We start from the raw sequence: 26,846 nt of genomic DNA on the forward strand, positions 1-26,846 counted from the left end.
ATGCTATTATTTGAGAAGGGAGGCCAGGGGGACAGAGCAATACGCACGCACTGAAACTAAAGTAAAAAAGCAGGCCTATAAATATAAATAAACTGGAAATTTCACACCAGTGACCTAGGTAAATGTTTACCTGCCTATTAAGATAGAAATAACATGAACATATAAATATATATTTTTTGTACATTTTGGACCCTCTGGGGACTGCCCACATACCTCTAGGAGTATGCGTACCCCCAGTTGGGAAACACTGGCCTATTATCTTACCCTATCACAGTGCTCTCCCAGTCAACACCACCTCATAAGATTGCTTGCTGCTGCAGTTGTTTGAGAGATTTTCATTTTGCAGCCCAACATGCAGCGTAGAGAAGACCAGCAAGGTGAGCATTCCCATGAATATAACAAACAGCCACATGTTGGCAAGTATCCGGCCAGCAACCTTCACCTGTCAGTAGCAACAGCTTTCACATCACTCATCATTCATCATCATCAGCACTGCACCCCCAACAGCAACTCGCCCAAGCCTTCCCCATTTCTCCTTCTCCCAAATCCATTCAGCTGATGTTCTGAAAGAGCTGCAAAATCTGGACCCCTACATATCAGCCGGGCTAGACAATCTGGACCCTTTCTTTCTAAAATTATCTGCCGAAATTGTTGCCACCCCTATTACTAGCCTGTTCAACCTCTCTTTCGTGTCGTCTGAGATTCCCAAAGATTGGAAAGCAGCTGCGGTCATCCCCCTCTTCAAAGGGGGGGACACTCTTGACCCAAACTGCTACAGACCTATATCTATCCTACCGTGCCTTTCTAAGGTCTTCGAAAGCCAAGTCAACAAACAGATTACCGACCATTTCGAATCTCACCATACCTTCTCTGCTATGCAATCTGGTTTCAGAGCTGGTCATGGGTGCACCTCAGCCACGCTCATGGTCCTAAACGATATCTTAACCGCCATCGATAAGAAACATTACTGTGCAGCCGTATTCATTGATCTGGCCAAGGCTTTCGACTCTGTCAATCACCATATCCTCATCGGCAGACTCGACAGCCTTGGTTTCTCAAATGATTGCCTCGCCTGGTTCACCAACTACTTCTCTGATAGAGTTCAGTGTGTCAAATCGGAGGGTCTGCTGTCCGGACCTCTGGCAGTCTCTATGGGGGTGCCACAGGGTTCAATTCTTGGACCGACTCTCTTCTCTGTATACATCAATGAGGTCGCTCTTGCTGCTGGTGAGTCCCTGATCCACCTCTACGCAGACGACACCATTCTGTATACTTCCGGCCCTTCTTTGGACACTGTGTTAACAACCCTCCAGGCAAGCTTCAATGCCATACAACTCTCCTTCCGTGGCCTCCAATTGCTCTTAAATACAAGTAAAACTAAATGCATGCTCTTCAACCGATCGCTACCTGCACCTACCCGCCTGTCCAACATCACTACTCTGGATGGCTCTGACTTAGAATACGTGGACAACTACAAATACTTAGGTGTCTGGTTAGACTGTAAACTCTCCTTCCAGACCCATATCAAACATCTCCAATCCAAAGTTAAATCTAGAATTGGCTTCCTATTTCGCAACAAAGCATCCTTCACTCATGCTGCCAAACATACCCTTGTAAAACTGACCATCCTACCAATCCTCGACTTTGGCGATGTCATTTACAAAATAGCCTCCAATACCCTACTCAACAAATTGGATGCAGTCTTTCAGAGTGCAATCCGTTTTATCACCAAAGCCCCATATACTACCCACCATTGTGACCTGTTTGCTCTCGTTGGCTGGCCCTCGCTTCATACTCGTCGCCAAACCCACTGGCTCCATGTCATCTACAAGACCCTGCTAGGTAAAGTCCCCCCTTATCTCAGCTCGCTGATCACCATAGCATCTCCCACCTGTAGCACACGCTCCAGCAGGTATATCTCTCTAGTCACCCCCTAAACCAATTCTTTCTTTGGCCGCCTCTCCTTCCAGTTCTCTGCTGCCAATGACTGTAACGAACTACAAAAATCTCTGAAACTGGAAACACTTATCTCCCTCACTAGCTTTAAGCACCAACTGTCAGAGCAGCTCACAGATTACTGCACCTGTACATAGCCCACCTATAATTTAGCCTAAACAACTACCTCTTTCCCAACTGTATTTAATTTTTATTTATTTATTTATTTTGCTCCTTTGCACCCCATTATTGTATTTCTACTTTGCACATTCTTCCATTGCAAAACTACCATTCCAGTATTTTACTTGCTATATTGTATTTACTTTGCCATCATGGCCTTTTTTGCCTTTACCTCCCTTCTCACCTCATTTGCTCACATTGTATATAGACTTGTTTATACTGCATTATTGACTGTATGTTTGTTTTTACTCCATGTGTAACTCTGTGTCGTTTTATCTGTCGAACTGCTTTGCTTTATCTTGGCCAGGTCGCAATTGTAAATGAGAACTTGTTCTCAACTTGCCTACCTGGTTAAATAAAGGTAAAATAAAAATAAATAAATCATTTGTACAAATACAGAAGGTAACCAACTTCATTAATTTGGTACATTTGATAAACCAATTGTGAAACATAATTTATGTAGTCTGACATTAGGGCTCCTGAGAGGCGCAGCAGTCTAAGGCACTGCATTTCAGATGTGTCACTACAGCCCCTGGTTTGGACCTTTATTTAACTAGGCAAGTCAGTTAAGAACAAATTCTTATTTACAATGATGGCCTAACCCTAGCAAAACCCTAACTCGGACGACGCTGGGTCAATTGTGCGCCGTCCTATGGGACTCTCAATCATGGCCGGTTGTGATACAGCCTGGAATCAAACCAGGGGCTGTAGTGACACCTATAGCACTGCGATGCAGTGCCTTAGACTGCTGCACCTCTCGGGAGCCCTAATGTCATACTAGAGTGGCTCACGTGCCTTAGATCACTGCGCCACTCGGGAGCCCCCTAGGGCACTGGCAAAGACCTCACCACTTGCCTGCTCACCAACGATCGTTGATGGGGAGAACAAAATTAGGTAGGGTTAGGGTTAGTCTGACTTGTTTAAATTCAATATAAGATAGTTAATATCTGACACAAACATACACTAACTGCCATTGGTAATAGAACAGCGACTATGTGTATCTGTGTTTACAGAAACATGTATGGAGCCAGCAAATGGAGACATGCAAGATGATGTGATGAAGTCCAGACTGACAGAAGGGCTTGATACTATCATGTTTCAGGAGAAGACCCAAGGCAGACAGTGTCGAAGAAACAAAAGTTTATTACTAGAACAGGGGGCAGGCAAAACGACAGGTCAAGGGCAGGCAGAGGTCAGTAATCCAGATCAGAGTCCATAAGGTACAGAACAGCAGGCAGTCTCGGGGGCAGGGCAGAAAGAGGTCAATAATCCAGGGTGGTGTGACAAGGTACAGAACGACAGGCAGGGTCAGGGAAGGCAGAATGGTCAAAACCGGGAACACTAGAAAACAGGAACTAGAAAAAGACAGGAGCAAGGAGTGAACCGGAGGTAGGCTTGACGAACAAAATGAACTGGCAACAGACAAACAAAGAACACAGGTCTAAATACACTGGGGATAATGGGGAAGATGGGCGACACCTGGAGGGGGTGGAGACAAGCACAAAGACAGGTGAAACAGATTATGGTGTGACAGATACAACATGTCGTTGAATGGAGAGAGACCTGGCATTCGGCATAAACATTTGACTAGACACAACTTTTACTTGTATTGACTTTTTTTATTATTGAATTTGTTGGTGTCATTCAATATCGGGAGGGAGAAACTGCACCAGGATCAGGGAACTCCTGTTGTATATGGAACACACACAGGAAGGTATGACCTCTCTGACATGTTTGCCAAGGTACAGTGCCTTCAGAAAGTATTTACACCACTTTACTTTTTTTCTAATTTTGTTGTATTACAGCCTGAATTGAAAATGTATTCAATTGAGATTTTTTTGTCACCGGCCTACACACAATACCCCATAATGTCAAAGTGGAATTATGTTTTTCAAATGGTTTACAAATTAATAAAAGATGACAAGCTGAAATGTCTTTAGTCAATAATTATTCAACCCCTTTGTTATGGCAAGCCTAAATAAGTAAACAGGAGTAAATATTTGCATAATAAGTTACATGGACTCACTCTGTGTGTAATAATAGTGTTTAACATGATTTCTGAATGACGACCTCATCTCTCTACCCCACACATACAATTATCTGTTAGGTCCCTCAGTCGAGCAGTGAATTTCAAACACAGATTCAACCACAAAGACTAGGGGCATTTTCCAATGCCTCACAAAGAAGGGCACCTATCGGCAGATGGGTATAAAAAGCAGACATTGAATATCCCTTTGAGCACGGTGAAGTTATAAATTAAACTTTGGATGGTGTATCAATACACCCAGTCATTACAAAGATACAGGTGTCCCTCCTAACTCTGTTGCCGGAGAGGAAGGAAACTACTCAGGGAATTCGCCAAGAGACCAATGGTGACATTAAAAACAGTTATAAAAACAGAGTTTAATAACGGCTGTAATAGGAGAAAACTGAGGATGGACAACAACAATGTAGTTACTCCACAATACTAACCTAATTGACACTGAAAAGAAGGAAGCATATACAGAATAAAACTATTCCAAAACATGCATCCTGTTTGCAACAAGGCACTAAAGTAATACTGCAAAGAAATGTGCAAAGAAATGAATTTCTTGTCCTCAATACAGTGTTATGCTTGGAACAATTCCAATACAACACATTACATTACAGTACCACTCTCCATATTTTCAAGCATAGTGGTGGCTGCATCATGTTATGAGCATGATTGTAATCGTTGTAAAAGCAAGGACAGGGGAGTTTTTCAGGATAAAAAAAGAAACGGAATGGAGCTAAGCAAAGCAAAATCCTAGAGGAAATCCTGGTTCAGTCTGCTTTCCACCAGACTCAGGGGGTTGAATACTTATCTAATGATGATTCCTGAGTGGTGCAGCAGTCTAAGGCACTGCATCTCAGTGCTCGAGGTGTCACTCCAGACCGTGGTTTGATTAAAATCAAATCATATTATATTTGTCACATACACATGGTTAGGAGATGTTAATGCGAGTGTAGCGAAATGCTTGTGCTTCTAGTTCCGACCATGCAGTAATATCTAACAAGTAATCTAACCTAACAATTTCAAAACAACTACCTTATACACACAAGTGTAAAGGAATTAATACGAATATGTACATACAAATATATGAATGAGCGAGGGCCGAACGGCATAGGCAAGATGCAGTAGATGGTATAGAGTACAGTATAAACATATGAGATGAGTAATGTAGGGTATGTAAACATTATATAAAGTGGCATTGTTTAAAGTTAAACTTGTAGCTGTGTGGGCTAATATAGTCCAAATGTTTACCTTGAGGTAATGTGAACCAATGGCCATGGGGTAAGTTGAGCCAATGGCAAGTTGAGCAAATTGAAGTGTTTTCTTCCCAGGCGTAATGCAAGGCAGTATCGCTGGTATATGAGGTACCAACGGGACCTGGCCTATGTTAAAAGTTTGTTTAAAAAAGTACAAAGAGTTTGTTAGGTGTTAAGCCTGTGTTAAAAGATACTTTAAAGTATTAAAAGACCAAAAATTATTGTGATTGTGTTGAATTACATTTGGGAATACAGATAGATGTGGTTTTAAAAAAGGTAGTGGAAATATTTAATTTAGTACAGAAATTTGTAGGCGGCTTAATTTACCCTGTCCTGTGGCTCAACTTACTCCATATGTTGTGCCAAGTGACTACGTTTTTGGGACACGCTATGTTTTAAAAACTGTTATGTTGACATGAATTCAGATTTTTTACAGGGATACACAACATCCTGAAATATATGTAGATATCTTTGTTAGAAAGAATACTATATGGTGTCCCGAGCAGCGCAGAAGTCGATCCCGGGTCTGTAGTGAGGTGTCAACACAGACCCCGGTTCGTTCCCATGCGGTGTCACAACCGGCCATGACCGAGAGTCCCATAAGACGGCGCACAATTGGCCCAACGTCGTCCGGGTTGGGGGAGGGTTTGGCCGGGGAGGCTTTACTTGGCTCATCGCGGTCTAGCGACTCCTTGTGGCGGGCCGGCCGCCTGAAGGCTGACTCCAGTCGTCAGTTGAACGATGTTTCTTCCGACACATGTGCAGCTGGCTTCTGGGTTAAGCGGGCGTGTGTTAAGAAGCGTGGTTTGGCAGGTCATGTTTCGGAGGACACATGACTCGACCTTCGCCTCTCCCAAGCCCGTTGGGGAGTTGCAGCAATGAGACTGGATCACAATTGGAAATCACGAAATTGGGGCGGAAAAGGGGGGTAAGAAAAACTACATTATTATAATAATAAAGAATACTATATTTCCCTTCACAGAGTGATGCTGAATGTATAAAATTACTTGGAGGCATGTCACTCCTACACCATTAAACCATTATTAAATTTTTGTGGGACCTGACCCACTAACCATTGATTGAAAGAATGTCATTATTATACAGTCAAATCCTTAACATTTGCTACAAGCACATACTCAAATATTCAGAAGTGTGAGTTGTTTCGAAGCAGAGAGGTTTTAATAATCAATCCTTTTACTTATTCGTATCATTCACTCTTCAGCTCTCCGACGAAGGATGTCATCTCCCTTTCCCATTGGTGACCAGCCCTCAGCAAATCAAATCAAATGTATTTATATAGCCCTTCGTACATCAGCTGATATCTCAAAGTGCTGTACAGAAACCCAGCCTAAAACCCCAAACAGCAAGCAATGCAGGTGTAGAAGCACGGTGGCTAGGAAAAACCCAGAAAAACTCCCATGAAAGGCCAAAACCTAGGAAGAAACCTAGAGAGGAACCAGGTTATGTGGGGTGGCCAGTCCTCTTCTGGCTGTGCCGGGTGGAGATTATAACAGAACATGGCCAAAAAGCTTATTGATCATTAAAAAAACCTTTTGCAATTATGTTAGCACAGCTGAAAACTGTTTTCCTGATTAAAGAAGCAATAAAACTGTCTTTCTTTAGACTCGTTGAGTATCTGGCGCATCAGCATTTGTGGGTTCGTTTACAGGCTCAAAATGGCCAGAAACAAAGAACTTTCTTCTGAAACTCGTCAGTCTATTCTTGTTCTGAGAAATGAAGGCTATTCCATGCGAGAAATTGCCAAGAAACTGAAGATCTTGTACAACGCTGTGTACTACTCCCTTCACAGAACAGCGCAAACTGGCTTTAACCAGAATAGAAAAAGGAATGGGAGGCGCCAGTGCACAACAAGTACATTAGAGTGTCTGGTTTGAGAAACAGACGCCTCAACTGGCAGATTCATTAAATAGTGCCCACAAAGCACCAGTCTCAATGTCAACAGTGAAGAGGCGACTCTGGGATGCTGGCCCTCTAGGCAGAGTTCCTCTGTCCAGTGTCTGTTTTCTTTTTCCCATCTTAATCTTAATCTAAGATTTTTCTTTGCAACTCTGCCTAGAAGGCCAGAACCCCAGAGCCGCCTCTTCACTGTTGACGAATTTCAGAAGAAAGGTCTTTGTTTCTGGCCATTTTGAGCCTGTAATCGAACCCACAAATGCTGATGCTCCAGATACTCAACTAGTCTAAAGAAGGCCAGTTTTATTGCTTCTTTAATGAGCACAGCAGTTTTCAGCTGTGCTAACATAATTGCAAAATGGTTTTCCAATGATCAATTAGCGTTTTAAAATGATAAACTTGGATTAGCTAACACAACGTGCCATTGGAACAGGAGTGATGGTTGCTGACAATGGGCCTCTATACGCCCATGTAGATATTCCATTAAAAATCTGCCTTTTCCAGCTACAATAGTCATTTACAACATTAACAATGTCGACACTGTATTTCTGATCAATTTGATGTTATTTTAATGGACAAAAAAACCAGCTTTTCCTTCAAAAACGAGGACATTTCTAAGTGACCACAAACCTTTGAACGGTAGTGTATGTTTCTAATGGTGTCTTCACCCAAAATATGAATGACCATAGTGACCATTGCCCAGTTGTTTGTGTTAGATGTGAGAAAAAAAAATGTAAGCCTCGTGTCATCACAAAGAGGAACTTAAAACAATTCAGTGAACAGGCTTTTTTACATGATCTTTTATTTTAGTGGCCTTGATTGTTTTTCACTAATCCCTGAACCTCATTTAGCTTTTCAACCTTTTTGCAGATGTCTTCAATACTATTGCGGATAATCATGCTCCCTTAAATAAATTAAGGGTTAAAGGTAGATTGAATGCCTGGTACATTCTGAAATGATCAGAAGTCATTCATAAAAGAGATGATGCTTGGGTCAAAGCCAGGAACACAGGCTTAGGCCCGGACTGCCAAGCTTTTAAGCAATCGAGGAATCCTTGTGTAAGACAAATCAGAAAGGCTAAATCTGATTGTTATGTAACCGCTCTTTCGGATTGTAATGGGAACCCGGCTAAATTCGGGAAAACTGTCAAATCCCTGAAGGGTTATACTTCCTCCTCTCTGCCACAACGTATTAATTCAAACACGGGTCTCATTACAGAAAGCATTCCATCATTGATGCATTTAATCACCATTTTATTTCAGCGGGCTATCTATTTGAAATGACTTCTAAGCCTATTTACAATGATATTGGGCTGGATACTGATATGGGAAACTTGCTGAAGGATAAGAGAAACTATATTCAAACCATTTATTTTAGGCTATTATCAGAAAAATATGTCCTGGTTGCTTTGCTAACAATAAATAAAAAGAAATCCACATGGCCTGACCAATTGGATCCTGGTCTGCTTAAGTGTGCACCGCCCATCATTGTTGGCTCAATACCAGAGTATTTTTTATTTGTTGATTTAACCTTTATTTAACCAGGCAAGTCAGTTAAGAACAAATTCTTATTTAAAATGACGGCCTACCAAAAGGCTTCATACGGGGACGGGAGCTGGGATAAAAAATTAAAATATAGGACAAAACACACATCACAACAAGAGAGACAACACAAAACTACATAAAGAGAGACCTAAGACAGCAACATAGCATGGTAGCAACACAACATGACAACAACATGGCAGCAGCACAACATGGTAGTAGCACAAAACATGGTACAAATATTATTGGGCACAGACAACAGCACAAAGGCAAGAAGGTAGAGACAGCAATACATCGTGTGAAGCAGCCACAACTGTCAGTTAAAGAGTCTTTGAATGAAGAGAGGGATATAAAACTGTCCAGTTTGAGTGTTTTTTGTTGCTCGTTCCAGTCGCTAGCTGCAGCGAACTGAAAAGAGGAGATGTGTGTGCTTTAGGGACCTTTAACAGAATGTGACTGGCAGAACAGGTGTTGTTTGTGGAGGATGAGGGCTGCAGTAGGTATCTCAGATAGGGGGAGTGAGGCCTTAGAGGGTTTTATAAATAAGCATCAACCAGTGGGTTTTGCGATTGGTAAACAGATATTACCAGTTTACAGAGAAGTATAGAGTGCAGTGATGTGACCTGGCCGAACGGTAAAGAACATCTAGCCACTCGAGAGCACCCTTACCTGCTGATCTATATATTACATCTCCGTAATCTAGCATTGGCAGCTGGGGTGAAAGAGGAGCAACTATGATAGAGGAAACTAAGTATAGATTTAACCTGAGCCTGCCGCTAAGGGAGGAGGACAGTGTAGCCATACTTCCAAGTACTTATATGAGGTGACTACCTAGAGCTCTAAACCCTCAGAGGTAGTAATCACACCGGTGGGGAGAGGGGCATTCTTCTTATCAAACCACATGACCTTTATTTCTGAGGTGTTCAGAACAAGGTTAAGGGCAGAGAAAGCTTGTTGAACACTAAGAAAGCTTTGTTGTAGAGTGTTTAACACAAAATCCGAGGAGGAGCCAGCTGAGTATAAGACTGTGTCATCTGCCTTCTAAATGGATGAGATACAGTGCCTTGCAAAAGTATTCATCCCCGTTTGCATTGCAACCTGTAATTTAAATAGATTTTTATCTGGATTTCATGCAATGGACATACACAAAATAGTTCATATTGGTGAAGTAAAATGAAAAAAACTACTTGTTTCAAGAAAATTAAAATAAATAACAACCGGAAAAGTGGTGCATACATATATATTCACCCCCTTTTCTATGAACCCCCTAAATAAGATCTGGTGCAATCAATTACCTTCAGAAGTCACATAATTAGTTCAATAAATTCCACCTGTGTACAATCTAAGTGTCACATGATCTGTCACATGATCTCAGTATATATACACCTGTTTTGAAAGGCCCCAGAGTCTGCAACACCACTAAGCAAGGGGCACCACCAAGCAAGCGGCACCATGAAGACCAAGGAGCTCTCCAAGCAGGTCAGGGACAAAGTTGTGGAGAAGTACAGATCAGGGTTGGGTTATAAAAAAATATACGAAACTTTGAACATCCCACGGAGCACCATTAAATCCATTATTAACAAATGGAAAGAATATGTCACCACAATAAACCTGTCGAGAGGGCCGCCCACCAAAATCCACGGACCAGGCAAGGAGGGCATTAATTAACAAAGATCAACAAAGAGACCAAAGATAACCCTGAAGGAGCTGCAAAGCTCCACAGAGGAGATTGGAGTAGCTGTCCATAGGACCACTTTAAGCCATACACTCCACAGAGCTGGGCTTTACAGGAAGAGTGGCCAGAAAAAAGCCATTGCTTAACGAAGAATATAAGCAAACACGTTTAGTGTCGATTTTGCAGGTTTTCCTACTTACAAAGCATGTAGAGGTCTGTAATTTTTATCATAGGTACACTTCAACTGTGAGAGATGGAATCTGAAACAAACATCCCAAAAATCACATTACAAAGCAGCTTTTGATACTGTTGATCATCTTATTTTATTGAATAAGTTGTCCTCATAGGCTTTGGCTCTGACGCCAGTTGATTATGTTAGTGACAGAACTCAGTCCAGTGCAAACTTCTTGAAGTACATAAAGCTGTTCCTCAGGGGTCGATACTAGGACCTGTTCTTTTCACTACATATCCCAACCATAAGCCATGGATTACAGGCAACATCCGCACTAAGGTAAAGAGTAGAGCTGCCATTTTCAAAGAGCGGGACTCTAACCCGGAAGCTTATAAGAAATCTCGATATGCCCTCTGATGAACCATCAAATAGGCAACGAGTCAATACAGGACTAATATTGAATCGTACTACACTGGCTACGACACTCGTCGGATGTGGCAGGGCTCGCAAACTATTACAGACTACAAAAGGAAGCACAGCCGTGAGCTGCCCAGGGACACAAGCCTACCAGACGAGCTAAATTACTCCTATGCTCGCTTCGAAAAGCAAGCAACACTGAAGCATGCATGAGAGCATCAGCTGTCCCGGACGACTATGTGATCATGCTCCCCGTAGCTGATGTGAGTAAAACCTATAAAACAGGTCAACATTCACAAGGCTGCAGGGCCAGATGGATAACCAGGACGTGTACTCTGAGCATGTGCTGACCAACTGGCAAGTGTCTTCACTGACATTTTCAAACTATCCTTGACTGAGTCTGTCATACCAACATGTTTCAAGCAGACCACCATAGTCCCTGTGCTCAAGAACACTAAGGTAACCTGCCTAAATGACTACTGACCTGTAGCACTCACGTCTGTAGCCATGCTTTGAAAGGCTGGTCATGGCTCACATCAACACCATTATCCCAGAAACCCTACACCCACTCCAATTTGCATAACGCCCCAACAGATCCACAGATGATGCCATCTCTATTGCACTCCATACTGCCCTTTCCCACCTGGACAAGAGGAACACCGATGTGAGAATGCTATTCATTGACGACAGCTCAGCATTCAACACCATAGTGACCTCAAATCACATCACTCAGCTAAGGACCCTGAGACTAAACACCTCCCTCTGCAACTGGATCCTGGACTTCCTGACGGGCCGCCCCCCAGGTAGTAAAGGTAGGTAACAACACGCTGATCCTCAACACGGAGGCCCCTCAGGGGTGCGTGCTCAGTCCCCTCCTGCACTCCCTGTTCACTCATGACTGTATGGCCAGGCATGACTCCAACACCATCATTAAGTTTGCCTGACAACAGAACAGTGGTAGGCGTGATCACCAACAATGATGAGATAGCCTATAGGGAGGAGGTCAGAGACCTGGCAGTGTGGTGCCAGGATAACAACCTCTCCCTCAACGTGACCAAGACAAAGGAGATGATTGTGGACTACAGGAAAAGGAGGACTGAGAACTCCCCCATTCTCATCGACGGGGCTGTAGTGGAGCAGGTTGAGAGCTTCAAGTTCCTTGGTGTCCACATCACCAACAAATTATTATGGTCCAAACACACCAACACAGTCGTGAAGAGGGCATGACAAAGCCTATTAAGCCACTCTAGTCATAGACTGTTGTCTCTGCTACCGCACGGCAAGCGGTACTGGAGCGCCAAGTCTAGGTCCAAAAGGCTTCTCAACAGCTTCTACCCCCAAGCCATAAGACACCTGAACGGAATAAAAGTAAGATAATAAGGTTTTAAAATATACTGTTCTGTAGATTGTAATGCAGCCGATCTTTCCAAACCCAACTATTTATATTTGGAAAATGTTAAATAACATATAGGGGGGGGGGGGGGGGGGGTATATACAGTTAATAGCCTAGGCAATCAATGAAACAATGTTTATATAATATTTTGCCTCAAAGGGTAGGTCACAATGTAATTTGACTGACAAATTTAAATACCAATCTCAGCTCAAATTTGTAGTAGACTTTGACCAATGACTGTAAAGAGTGGAGAGAATGTCACTCCCCTGGAGCTGGACATCGAGCAGAGCTCATCTGTGCTTTGGCCCATCAATGGAGGAAAGAACGTCATCTGTTTCATACATTTAGTTAGCTGCCAAATCAGTTCAGTTCTTCCACAAACTAGTATTTTTATCCCACAACACATTGTTTTCATAGCGCTGTCTCTTTTGTGTGCCAAATATGCTAGCCTTGCTATCTTGGTTAGCTAGATAGCTACAATTCTGATCAGCTAGCTAGTTCAAGAAACCGAATTAAAACCCCAAATTAATATCCAAGTAAAGAAATATTCAATTGCAACCAGACGAGGGGCTATTTGAAGCAAACTCAATTTCTGCTAAAACGTAAGTAGAGAACTATTTCACTTTTAGGTGGATTGGATTTAGCCAACTTGCTAGCTAGCATGTTAGGTAACTAGCTAAGTTAACCAGCTAGCTAACGTTAGCTAGCTAGTAACGTTCACTAGTCAAATTGAAGTCACACTCAATCATGACTTTCAGGCTACTTATGTGCTAGTTATGTGTGTAGTTAGTTATGGCTACCATAGTTAATTTCATTTATGTAGAGAAAACAATAAATGGCCATTGATTGAAGTCGACCGTTGCTTGTAGGTAACATACCGGTATATGGCTAGCTGTTGTTGTTGACAACATAGAAAATGTCCCAACAGTACATTAGTTAGATAACTAGCCCATTGCCACAGGAGCCACACTGGTCCAGTATTTGCTTGTTGTTGGCTACACAAAGATAGCCAGCTAAAAATACACGCTAATTTGGTCGCCATCCATGTTGGACATAGACAGCCAGCAAGCTAGCTTTAATTGTGGTTACCGTTACACTAACTTACTCTGTATATAGCTGTATGTAAGTGACAGTAGTTGGTAGTGTGCTATAACTTAACTCAAATAAACAACATTAGCTAACTACAAACATTGGTCGACTGCAATTCTCCTGGTAATTTAGCGGAACCACCCCGCCTAAACTATAAATAGGGGTTTAAACCCTAAATGTAACACTAAACCTCTGAGATTTAGCCTCTGGCAAGTTGTTTAACATCAGGAACAATCGTGATTTTATTGTTCCTCATTAGCTATCCCAGGATCAACAGTGCCAGGACAGGTGAATATAGCTAGCTAAGCTAGGACTACAACCAAATGCAAACGGACATGGTGTGTTCTGTATCCTTGACTAACTTGTTGACCTTTGTAACTTCTGTGAAAGCAGTGGCCTTCAGTGGAACTCCTGTTGCCGGGGATGTATTTATTAGTTGGACACCATTGCTAAACGTTTTACTCCAATCTGTTTGAATCCAGGTGAATACACCCCATTTATGCAACGCAATTGTGAACTGCACTTGTTGTCACACAGGTGTAGTCCCTTCATTCCATCTCAGAGAGAAAGTATTATTTCTAAAAACAAACAGGTGCAACTAAATACATAGTTTAGGCTTTACTGGTAGTTATATATATTGTACAACTATTAGGCTAAGTGCAAGTACTGGCAGGACCAGAAATGTTTAATTGTAGGCTAACTCTTCTCCACCACGTGAGATCTGAATGGTCACACCTGCTTAGATTATGGATGGGTGCACCATATGGTTCCCCCCTTCAGGTTTCAGTGGAGGTGACAAGGGCTGTTGCGGTGACCGTATTACCGCCACACCGGGCCATCACGAGTCATGAAGGCAGTCAAATTCCACAGCTGTTCATTAGTAGTCTACCAAACTTGCTTAACTGCCTGGTACTCAGCACTCGATTCTCCCTCAAATCACTCTGATACCAATGCGAATGTATTTGAAAATCGAATCAAACACTTAATGAGAGCTCATGTTGCTCAACACTTCTTTAGGCTATGCAATTGCGGGAGAAAACAGAGTGATGGCCGCTAATAAAAAGACGAGGATCCCATCAGCTTTCTATAGGCTAGACCGACTTTATTTCTCAATTTTCCTAATATTAAGCACATTGCTTATATTTACAACAGGAATATAGCCTTTCTAGTCTGGCTACGGGGAAAAACGCACTCCGTTTGCTATTTAAGTGCATAGATTAAATGTATTTTTTCCCGCTGCTCCGTTTTGATACAGGTGCATGATAATGGTAAGTTCTAAATACATTTTAAAAAGTCACACATATGATTTAGTGTATGTGAAAACAATATTCCATCGAAAATAGTCTGATGGGTGACACGATTAGCCTATCACTTGTGAATTATATACTATCACTTGTGAATGATGTCCAGCGTAAGAAACGATGCCTGTTTTTTGCAACTTGTTTGAATATTATATAAAAAAAAAAAACATCTTTATTTAACCAGGCAGGCCAGTTGAGAACAAGTTCTCATTTACAACTGCGACCTGGCCAAGATAAAGCAAAGCAGTGTGACACAAACAACAACATAGAGTTACACATGGAATAAACAAATGTTCAGTCAATAACACAATAGAAAAAATAAATAATCATAGTCGAACATCTCATGTAGCCTAGCCCATAGGCCTATATGTTTTAATAAGGTTTGTATCGGAATTGGATAAGGACTCACGCAGTTGCGTCTGGATTGCGCAGCACGCTCAGGGAGATGGTCACAACGCAACTCCAGGCTGCAAAAGGCATGGATTTTTTTAGTGTGCTTTGCGTTCACGAAGGGGATGCCACCGTGAGATTCGAGGCATTATCAAGTGCTTGTCAAATTGTGAATGAGAGGCTGATAAAGTGTGTAAAGTCTGCGCCAAAAAACAGAGCATGTGTCTTTCAAGTTACTTTTTTCAAATCATCATTACTCATCATGCAGCCTCACAATGTATTATAAAATCAAAACATATAGCCCAACGTTTGTAGAACTACTAAAGTTACATTAATAACTCTAAGTTAAGCTTATAGGAGTACCTATTTCTTTGTTTACCTCTCAGCACAGAATAGCCACATGTGCGCACTCCCTCAAATCGTTTGGAGAAAATATGTGATTCAGCTTTGTTCAATTGCATTGTTCTTTCTATAAAATAATGCCACGGAATTATAAGCAAATCTTGCCTGCTAAATGAACTCGTGTCACCCACAGCCATTTGGCACATCAGGACCTAACATAAGGACAACTCAGAGTATGCTATTCTTTTCTTCTGAAATAGACTACATTTTCTTCATATCAGCTTCATATCAGCTTTAGACCTGTCTAAAATAAATAATGGATTTATTGTGATGGTGTAGGCTACATTACATGGATGTATTAGACTTTTTAAAATGGGTTTGAAGGCTATGTGTGGAAGCCAGGAGATGCGAAATGTTTTTATGTTAATAAAAGTTATGCAAATAACTGTCAATCACCGGGTGATGAAATTTCGTGACCGCAACAGTCCTAGAGGTGACAATGACTTATTGTGTTGTTGGTACTGACCACCAACACCCTGGGGGAGGATCAGCTTTGTGGATGAAATTGAATCATCATTGACATGTTTATATTGACACTTTGGTGCAAAATGCTGCCCCTGTCCCACTGTAAACATCACTTCTCTCAGCTAGAGGGGAGGGGAAAGGGACGTTTGTTGGTCAGAAGCTCTCAACATCCTTGTGCTAGATGTAAACGTGACTGACCAGTGCCATCCTGTCACTGCCAACACAACAACCAAGTAGAATTCTGTTTGGTCTGCCAGTGTCAACTGTTAAATGTGTTGATGTAGCCTGAACCTTTCCAAGACAAAGCTGGGACATTGGCAGACTTTCATGTGTGTCAAATGGGAGCTATTACATTGATTATTATTCTGTTGTATCCACTTGCCTTTACATGAGTCAATAAATAGGCCTAATCTATTGTAATATCCTTTATACAGAGGTCACTGACAAGAAGAGGGAGGAGAAAGGAAAGTAGCCCACATAGTTGCTGACAGTGATAAGTAAGTGGTGCGATCATGGTCTGGAATGAAGGGAGAGAGCGAAGTCTGATGTTCACATCAATTACATCTTTTGAAATGCCATAAGCCTGCAGTTCAAGAGGGCCAGAGGCCTCATTCATTCTGGTGCCCTGTAAAGTGAACTGAGCACTGCAGGTCTTTCTGTTGTAGCCCATGAATATGTACACTGCTCAAAAAAATAAAGGGAACACTTAAACAACACAATGTAACTCCAAGTCAATCACACTTCTGTGAAATCAAACTGTCCACTTAGGAAGCAACACTGATTGTCAATAAATTTCACATGCTGTTGTGCAAATGGAATAGACAACAGGTGGAAATTATAGGCAATTAGCAAGACATCCCCCAATAAAGGAGTGGTTCTGCAGGTGGTGACCACAAACCACTTCTCAGTTCCTATGCTTCCTGGCTGATGCTTTGGTCACTTTTGAATGCTGGCGGTGCTTTCACTCTAGTGGTAGCATGAGACGGAGTCTACAACCCACACATGTGGCTCAGGTAGTGCAGCTCATCCAGAGTGGCACATCAATGCGAGCTGTGGCAAGAAGGTTTGCTGTGGCAAGAAGGTTTGCTGTGTCTGTCAGCGTAGTGTCCAGAGCATGGAGGCGCTACCATGAGACAAGCAAGTACATAAGGAGACGTGAAGGAGGCCGTAGGAGGGCAACAACCCAGCAACAGGACCGCTACCTCCGCCTTTGTGCAAGGAGGAGCAGGAGGAGCACTGCCAGAGCCCTGCAAAATGACCTCCAGCAGGCCACAAATGTGCATGTGTCTGCTCAAACGGTCAGAAACAGACTCCATGAGGGTGGTATGAGGGCCCGATCTCCACAGGTGGGGGTTGTGCTTACAGCCCAACACCGTGCAGGACGTTTGGCATTTGCCAGAGAACACCAAGATTGGCAAATTCGCCACTGGCGCCCTGTGCTCTTCACAGATGAAAGCAGGTTCACACTGAGCACATGTGACAGACGTGACAGAGTCTGGAGACGCCGTGGAGAACTTTCTGCTGCCTGCAACATCCTCCAGCATGACTGGTTTGGCGGTGGGTCAGTCATGGTGTGGGGTGGCATTTCTTTGGGGGGCCGCACAGCCCTCCATGTGCTCGCCAGAGGTAGCCTGAAATGAGATCCTCAGACCCCTTGTGAGACCATATGCTGGTGCGGTTGGCCCTGGGTTCCTCCTAATGCAAGACAATGCTAGACCTCATGTGGCTGGAATGTGTCAGCAGTTCCTGCAGAGGAAGGCATTGATGCTATGGACTGGCCCGCCCGTTCCCCAGACCTGAATCCAATTGAGCACATCTGGGACATCATGTCTCGCTCCATCCACCAACGTTGCACCACAGACTGTCCGGGAGTTGGCGGATGCTTTAGTCCAGGTCTGAGAGGAGATCCCTCAGGAGACCTTCCGCCACCTCATCAGGAGCATGCCCAGGCGTTGTAGGGAGGTCATACAGACACGTGGAGGCCACACACACTACTGAGCCTCATTTTGACTTGTTGTAAGGACATTACATCAAAGTTGGATCAGCCTGTAGTGTGGTTATCCACTTTAATTTTGAGTGTGACTCCAAATCCAGACCTCCATGGGTTGATAAATTTGATTTCCATTGATAATTTTTGTGTGGTTTTGTTGTCAGCACATTCAACTATGTAAAGAAAAAAGTATTTAATAAGAATATTTAATTAATTCAGATCTAGGATGTGTTATTTTAGTGTTCCCTTTTTTTCTTTGAGCAGTGTATATTTTTATGTTGGTGTAGATGGGCCACACTCATGATGACTGAGATTCTCTATGATTAAGTGAACGTGATTAGGCCTTAATAGCCCTAGGGCTTCAGATGACCTCAGGTGAGGTGGTGATGGAGTCAAAACAAACAGTGATGTCTACTTCCAAGAAAGAGCCTTTCACATTCTTGGAAGGAAGGTAAGCTCTCTGTTTGTTTTGATCCTGTCACCTCAACTGCCATAGAGAATTAGTTGAAAGGGCAAGGGTATGCCTAGTCAGTTGCACAATTTAATGCATTAAACCCAAATGGGTCTTCTGCATTTAACCCAACCCCTCTGAATCCGAGAGGTGCAGGGGGCTGCCTTAATCGGCGTCATCGGTGCCAATGGAGCAGTTGTTGTTGTTGGGTTTAACGGCTTTGCACAGGGGCAGAACAGCAGATTTTTCTACCTTGCCGGCTTGGGTATTCAAACACTCTTAACCTCTAGGCTACCTGAGGCCTCAAGGTGTCGTAACATCCTGTTATCCTTGGTCTCAGCAGTCCCTCATGAGGGGTGGAGGTGGGGCTGATAGCCCAAATAGAGAGGATGGGACGTGGGAGATATTATTTTTTGCTGGCCTCTACTGATGGAGGAGAGGTTCATTGTTGACGCTCTTGACTCCTGGTCCTGGTTCTTATTGTTTAAGATGAAGTAGCCTAGTAGGTCTAGGCTTGTTCTCTTTCCACTGTATTTCAAAACATGTCATCCTTTTTTGTTGTTGCACAGATCCAAACATAACCCAGCTGCTGATTCAGTCTGTTATTCCCACTTAGCTGTAGAGCTGGTGTTTACGCTGGACGCGCACACATTTGGTCTCATTAATGGGATATGGAAAGCTAACCTGTAGGTCTGACATGTTCATTGAACAGTATGGTTAATACCAGTGGTGTAACGTTTCTCAGTGTAGACTCTCGTTAGTTTTTTATCTCCTGAAAAATTTAGGGATATGGGCCCCAGTCTTACCAGCTGGGTGAGTGTGGGTTTATGGGTGTGTGCATAATGCAAAGAAAGTAATCAAATCAAATTTATTTAAAGCCCTTCTAAATCAGCAGATGTCACAAAATGCTTATACAGAAACCCAACCTAAAACCCAGAACAGCAAGCAATGCAGATGTAGGAGCATGGTGGCTAGGAAAAACTCCCTAGAAAGGCAGGAGCCTAGGAAGAAACCTAGAGAGGAATCAGGCTCTGAGGGGTGGCCAGTCCTCTTCTGGCAGTGCTAACCTAATCAGTGATGTCTGTGTGTCACTAATTACGTCATAGCGTGTTGAGAGTAGAGGTCGACCGATTAATCGGAATGGCCGATTCATTTGGGCCTATTTCAAGTTTTCATAACAATCGGAAATCGGTATTTTTGGGCTCCGATTTCTTTATTTTATTTTAATTATTATTATAATATATATTTTTTATATACCTTTATTTAACTAGGCAAGTCAGTTAAGAACACATTCTTATTTTCAATGACGGCCTAGGAACGGCAGGGTTAACAAACGACAGATTTTCACCTTGTCAGCTCGGGGGATCCAATCTTGCAACCTTACAGTTAACTAGTCCAACGCTATAACGACCCGCCTCTCTCTCGTTGCACTCCACAAGGAGACTGCCTGTTACGTGAATGCAGTTAGCCGAGATAAGTTGCTAGCTAGCATTAAACTTATCTTATAAAAAACAATCAATCATAATCACTAGTTAACTACACATGGTTGATGATATTACTAGATATTATCTAGCGTGTCCTGCGTTGCATAATCTGACTGTGCATACAAGTATCTAAGTATCTGATTGAGCGGTGGTAAGCAGAAGCAGGCGCGTAAACATTCATTCAAACAGCACTTTTGGGTGTTTTGCCAGCAGCTCTTCGTTGTACGTCAAGCATTGCGCTGTTTATGACTTCAAGCCTATCAACTCCCGAGATGAGGCTGGTGTAACCGAAGTGAAATGGTTACACCAGCCTCAATGAAACATGCTCAATTTGGTTTAAATAATGCAAAAACAAAGTGTTGGAGAAGAAAGTAAAAGTGCAATTTGTGGCATGTAAAAAAGCTAACGTTTAAGTTCCTTGCTCAGAACATGAGAACATATGAAAGCTGGTGGCTCCTTTTAACATGAGTCTTCAATATTCCCAGGTAAGATGTTTTAGGTTGTAGTTATTATAGGACTATTTCTCTCTCTACCATTTGTATTTCATATACCTTTGACTATTGGATGTTCTTATAGGCACTTTAGTATTGCCCGCCTAATCTCGGGAGTTGATAGGCTTGAAGTCATATACAGCGCAATGCTTGAAGCACAGCGAAGAGCTGCTGGCTGATGCAGGAAAGTGCTGTTTGAATGAATGCTTACGAGCCTGCTGCTGCCTACCACCGCTCAGTCAGACTGCTCTATCAAATATCAAATCATAGACTTAATTATAATATAATAACACACAGAAATATGAGCCTTAGGTCATTAATATGGTCAAATCCGGAAACTATCATTTCGAAAACAAAACGTTTATTCTTTCAGTGAAATACCGAATTGTTCCGTATTTTATCTAACGGGTGGCATCCTTAAGTCTAAATATTGCTGTTAAATTGCACAACCTTCAATGTTATGTCATAATTATGTACAATTCTGGCAAATTAATTACGGTCTTTGTTGGGAAGAAATGGTCTTCACACAGTTTGCAACGAGCCAGGCAGCCCAAACTGTTGCATATATCCTGACTCTGCTTGCACAGAACGCAAGAGAAGTGACACAATTTTCCTAGTTTAAAGAAATTCATGTTAGCAGGCAATATTAACTAAATATGCAGGTTTAAAAATATATACTTGTGTATTGATTTTAAGAAAGACATTGATGTTTATGGCTAGGTTCACATTGGTGCAACGACAGTGCTTTTTTCGCAAATGTGCTTGTTAAATCACCCATTTGGCAAAGTAGGCTGTGATTCGATGATAAATTAACAGGCACTGTGTCGATTATATGCAACGCAGGACAACCTAGATAACTACACATGGTTGATGATATTAGTTTAACTAGTGATTGTTAAGATTGATTGTTTTTTTTATATGACAAGTTTAATGCCTGCTAGCTTACTTACCTTGGCTCCTTGCTGCATTCGCGTAACAGGTAGTCAGCCTACCACGCAGTCTCCTCGTGGAGTGCAATGTAATCGGCCATAATCGGTGTCCAAAAATGCAAATTACCGATTGTTATGAAAACTTGAAATCGACCCTAATTAATCGGCCATTCTGATTAATCGGCCGACCTCTAGTAGCAATATAAGGATATAACATCTATAGAAGAGACAGAAATGCTTATGGGGGAGGTGTTGCTGTATATATTCAGAGCCAAATCTCTGTAATGCTTAGAGAATATCTTATGTCAAGTGTTATTGATGTGTTGTGGTTGCAGGTTCACTTGGCACATCTAAAGCTTTTTCTTTTGGGGTGTTGCTATAGGCCACCAAGTGCTAACAGTCAGTATCTAAATAAGGTGTGAAAGGCTTGATAGTGTATGTGATGTAAACAGAGAGGTCTACATTCTTGGTGACCTAAATATTGACTCGTTTTCATCGAGCTGTCCACTCAAGAGGAAGCTTTTTACTGTAACCAGTGCCTGTAATCTGGTTCAGGTTATTAATCAACCTACCAGGATGTTTACAAACACTACAGGAACAAGATCATCCACATGTATTTTTGTGTTTTTTTATGATATATATTTTTCTACCCCCTGTTTCTCCCCAATTTGTCTTGGTATCCAATTGGTAGTTATTCTTGTCCTATCGTTGCAACTCCCGTACGGACTTGGGAGAGACGAAGGTCGAGAGCCGTGCGTCCTCCGAAACCCAGCCAAGCTGCACTGCTCCTTAACACAATGCCCGCTTAACCCGGAAGCCGTATCAGCATGCTTTGCACCCGCACCTACCACAGGAGTCGCTAGTACGCGATGGAACAAGAACATCCCTGCTGGCAAGACCCTCCCCTAACCCGGACGATGCTGGGCCAATTGTGCGCCGCCCCATGGGTCTCCCCGTTGCGGCCGACTGCGACAGAGCCTGGACTCAAACTAGGATCTCTAGTGGCACAGTTAGCATTGCGATGCAGTGTCGATCATATTTTTTACTAATACTGTAGAACTTTGCTCTAAAGCTGTATCCGTGCCCATTGAATGCAGTGATCCAAAATAGTAGCTATATCCAGGAAAGTCAAAGTTCCAACAGCTGGGCCTAAAATAGTGTATAAGAGATCATACAAAAGATTTTGCTGTGACCCTTATGTGGATGATGTTAAAAATATTTGTTGGTCTGATGTGATTAATGTGGAGCATTGCTGCACTTGATCAATTTATGAAATTACTTCAAATTATTGATAAACATACACCTGTTAAGAAACTGACTGTTAGAACTGTTAAGGCTCCATGGATTGATGAGGAATTGAAAAACTGTGGATGAAAGAGATGGGGCATTATTATGATACGACCATGCTGGTCATTTATGAACATTTGAACATCTTGGCCATGTTCTGTTATAATCTCCACCCGGCACAGCCAGAAGAGGACTGGCCACCCCACATAGCCTGGTTCCTCTCTAGGTTTCTTCCTAGGTTTTGGCCTTTCTAGGGAGTTTTTCCTAGCCACCGTGCTTCTACACCTGCATTGCTTGCTGTTTGGGGTTTTAGGCTGGGTTTCTGTACAGCACTTTGAGATATCAGCTGATTTACGAAGGGCTATACAAATAAATTTGATTTGATTTGATGGGGGGAAAAGGAGTGGCTAATAAGTCTGGCTGCACATCAGACTAGCTGATTTACTGCAAATTGAGAAATTGTGACTAAATTCAACAAAAATAAGAAACTGTTTCATGAAGCCAAGATCAATGATATAAAGAATGATGGAAAATAACTTTGGAGTACTTTAAATGAAATTATGGGCAGAAAGACAAATTCAACTCTGTCTTTCATCAAATCAGATGGCTTATTCATCACAAAACCATTTGATGTTGCTAAATTACTTGGCGTTACCTTAGATTGTAAACTGTCATGGTCAAAACATATGGATTCAATGGATTTAAAGATGAGAGGCCTGTCCGTAATTAAGAGATACTCTGCTTTTTTGGCACCACACTCCAAAAAGCAAGTTCTACAGGCTCTAGTTTAGTCTAATCTTGATTATTGTCCAGTTGTGTGATCCAGTGCTGCAAGGAAAGACCTAGTTAAGCTGCAGCTGGCCCAGAACACAGTGGCATGTCTTACTCTTCATTGTAATCAGCTGATATAAATACTATGCATGCCAGTTTTTCTTGGCTAAGTGTTGAGGAGAGACTGACTGCATCACTTCTTTTTATAAGAAAATTGTTTGCATAGTCAACTTACATACAGCTGACACACACACTTACCCCACCAGACATGACACCAGGGGTCTTTTCACAGTCCCCAAATCCAGAACAAATTCAAGAAAGCGTACAATATTATATAGAGCCCTTATTGCATGGAACTCTGATCCATCTACTATTGCTCAAATAATCAGTAAACCCGGTTTCAAAAAACAAATAAATCAACACCTCACGGCACAACGCCTCTCCCCTATTTGACCTAGATAGTGTGTGTGTGTGTGTATGCATTGATATGTAGGCTACGTGTGCCTTTTTAAAAACAAATGCATGTAGTTTTGTTGTCTATTTAATGTTCTGTATTATGTCATGTTTCATAGTTTCTGTGGACCCGATGCTTTTGCAACAGCTAATGCTTATCCTAAAATACCCCCAAAATACAATGTCCATGACACTGTCACACAGACAGTCCTTTGGAGTTGAGTTTATTCAGGCAGTCTGCAAATCCATTTTTGGTCGTGCCAAAAATATGTTTGTTTATTGTATGGTTCACAAGAAAATATGAATGGCTTCTACCGGGTCACGATGCAACAATGTTTGTCAAACAATTACTAGTTGACGTGATCATTGATGAGGTCACCAATGGAAATGGTGTCAACTGTGAGTAACTCCGCTCTGGCTGGCTCTCTATCCTCGGAATCTGATAGACCCTGTCTTCTCTGCCCATACGTGTCGGCACACGGAGTGTTGACTGGAGGGCTCAGAATAACTCTCAGATAAGTGTCAAGTGCTGGGTTACTTATAATGTTGAACAGGGTGTCTGTGTAAAGAGTGTTGTGTATCTGTGGGGAAAGAGATGAATGGGTCGAGAGGTCAGATAAGTGAACTCAAAATCAATATAAAGTGAAGCCCAAAAAAAAAAATATATATATTTCACCTTTATTTACCAGGTAGGCCAGTTGAGAACAAGTTCTCGTTTACAACTGCGACATGGCCAAGATAAAGCAAAGCAGTGCGACACAAACAACAACACAGTTACACATGGAATAAACAAACATACAGTCAATAATACAATAGAGAAAGTCTATATACAGTTTGTGCAAATGAGGTAGGATAAGGAGGGTGAAGCAATAAATGGGCCATAGTGGCGAAATTATTACAGTATGGCAAATTAAACACGGGTGATAGATGTGCAGAAGATGAGTGTGCAAGTAGCTGTACTGGGGTGCAAAATAAATAACAATATGGTGATGAGGTAGTTGGATGGGCTATTTACAGATTGGCTATGTACAGGTGCAGCTTGTTCATTTGCTTTGAGGGTTGTGCACCATCTATGAGTGTGTGCTGGTGTATGTGCAATGTTGGGTGTTTTAGTGTGGAGAGCCCGGGGAGTCACTCTGATATTCACACCATATCACAATGAAGCCCCTGAGGACCCAGGTTCTTCCAAAGAGGATAATTATTTATCCTGGTAAAAGTGTTGATTTAACTTTTTGCCCTCTGAAAAACATTCCATCTAGCCTAATATTCAAGCCAGTTGAAGCGGTTCCAGCTTTCTGCATGGGAGAGAGACCTGCCTCTGGCCCGGTCATTCCTGGGAACACTTTTTATTGGACCATTGGGAGCAGTTCAATTATTACTGTGTAAGAATGTGAACTTTTCATGGGCTTGACTGTAGATTTGTTTGTGCGTGCGTGTGTGTGTGTGTATAGGCCTATATTTGGATGTTGAAATTAGGATCTGGTCTTCATCTAAGACCAGACTGATTTCATGATTAGGCTAGTTAGTGCCCTGCAGGGGTGTTTGTTCGGAAGGAGTGACTGAGGATTTAGAAATAGCTTTCTTCATCTTACCATGAAGATGTCTACTTTGTTGGGGGGGGAAAGGGCTGTGATTCACCTCAAATAAGCTAACGTTGACTGCCGTTCAACATCATAGTGCCTTCCAAGTTCATCACTAAGCTAAGGACCCTGGGACTGAACACCTCCCTCTGCAACTGGATCCTGGACTTCCTGGCGGGCCGCCCCAGGCTGTGAGGGTAGGCAACAACACATCCGCCACGCTGACCATCAACAAGAAGGCCCCTCGGGTCAGTGCTTAGTCCTCCTGCACTACCTGTTCACCCACGACTGCGTGGCCACACAAGACTCCAACACCATCATTAACTTTGCCGATCACAAAGTTAATGGTCGGCCTGATGGTCGGCCTGATCACAGACAACTATGAGACAGCCTATAGGGAGGAGGTCAGAAACCTGGCAATGTGGTGCCAGCACAACCCTCTCCCTCAATGTCAGCAAGACAAAGGAGCTGATCTTAGACCACAGGAAACAGAGGCCAGAGTACACCCCCATTCACATCAACGGGACCGTACTGGAGTGGGTCTAGAGCTTCAAGGTCCTCGGTGTCCACATCACTAAGCATTTATCATGCTCCACACACCAACACACTTTTGTGAAGAGGACACGACAATGCCTCTTCCCCTTCAGGAGGCTGAAAATATTTGGCATGGGCCCTCAGATCCTCAAAGTTCTACAGCTGCACCATTGAGAAAATCTTGACTGGTTGTATCACCAGTCAAGATATCAACTGCTTGGCATCCGAACTCAAGGCGCTACTGATGGTAGTGCATACGGCCCAGTACATCACTGGGGCTGATCTACCTGCCATCCAGGACCTTTTATACCAGACGGTGTCAGAGGAAGGCCTTAAAAATTGTCAGACTTCACCCATCCTAGTCATAAACTGTTCTACCGCACGGCAAGCGGTACCAAGTCTGGTACCAACAGGACCCTGAACAGCTTCTACCCCAAGCCAAAACTGATAAATAGTTAGTTAACCGGACTATCTGCATTGACCCTTTTTAACACTATATTTGACTTATCACATATCCTGCTGCTATTGTTTTATCTGTCACCTTAATTCCTAGTTATGTGGACATATCTACTTCATTTAGCACGTAACCCTGCACAAATTTACTCTCAAATTGACTGGTACCCTGTGTATACGGTGCGTTCGGAAAGTATTCAGACCCCTTCCCTATTTCCATATTTTGTTACGTTACAGCCTTATTCTAAAATGGATTAAATA

At 42.5% G+C, this 26,846-nt stretch overlaps 1 protein-coding gene across 5 annotated transcripts in view; it reads left to right on the forward strand.

The window, feature by feature from the left end:
• Nucleotides 1-12,771: 12,771 nt before the first annotated feature.
• ppm1ba (protein phosphatase, Mg2+/Mn2+ dependent, 1Ba) overlaps nt 12,772-26,846 on the forward strand; it is a 39,386-nt gene continuing 25,311 nt past the window's right edge. For 4 of the 5 annotated variants that reach the window (XM_031804834.1, XM_020461164.2, XM_020461166.2 and 1 more), the window contains exon 1: nt 12,772-13,117. The gene's annotated coding sequence lies outside the window, so the exon portion shown is untranslated. Of the gene's footprint in view, nt 13,118-16,596; nt 16,660-26,846 lie in introns of all 5 variants that reach the window. The other variant, XM_031804833.1, reaches the window with a different exon arrangement.

Source organism: Oncorhynchus kisutch, linkage group LG25 (assembly GCF_002021735.2).
Source record: "Oncorhynchus kisutch isolate 150728-3 linkage group LG25, Okis_V2, whole genome shotgun sequence".
NCBI classification, from domain to species: Eukaryota; Metazoa; Chordata; class Actinopteri; order Salmoniformes; family Salmonidae; genus Oncorhynchus; species Oncorhynchus kisutch.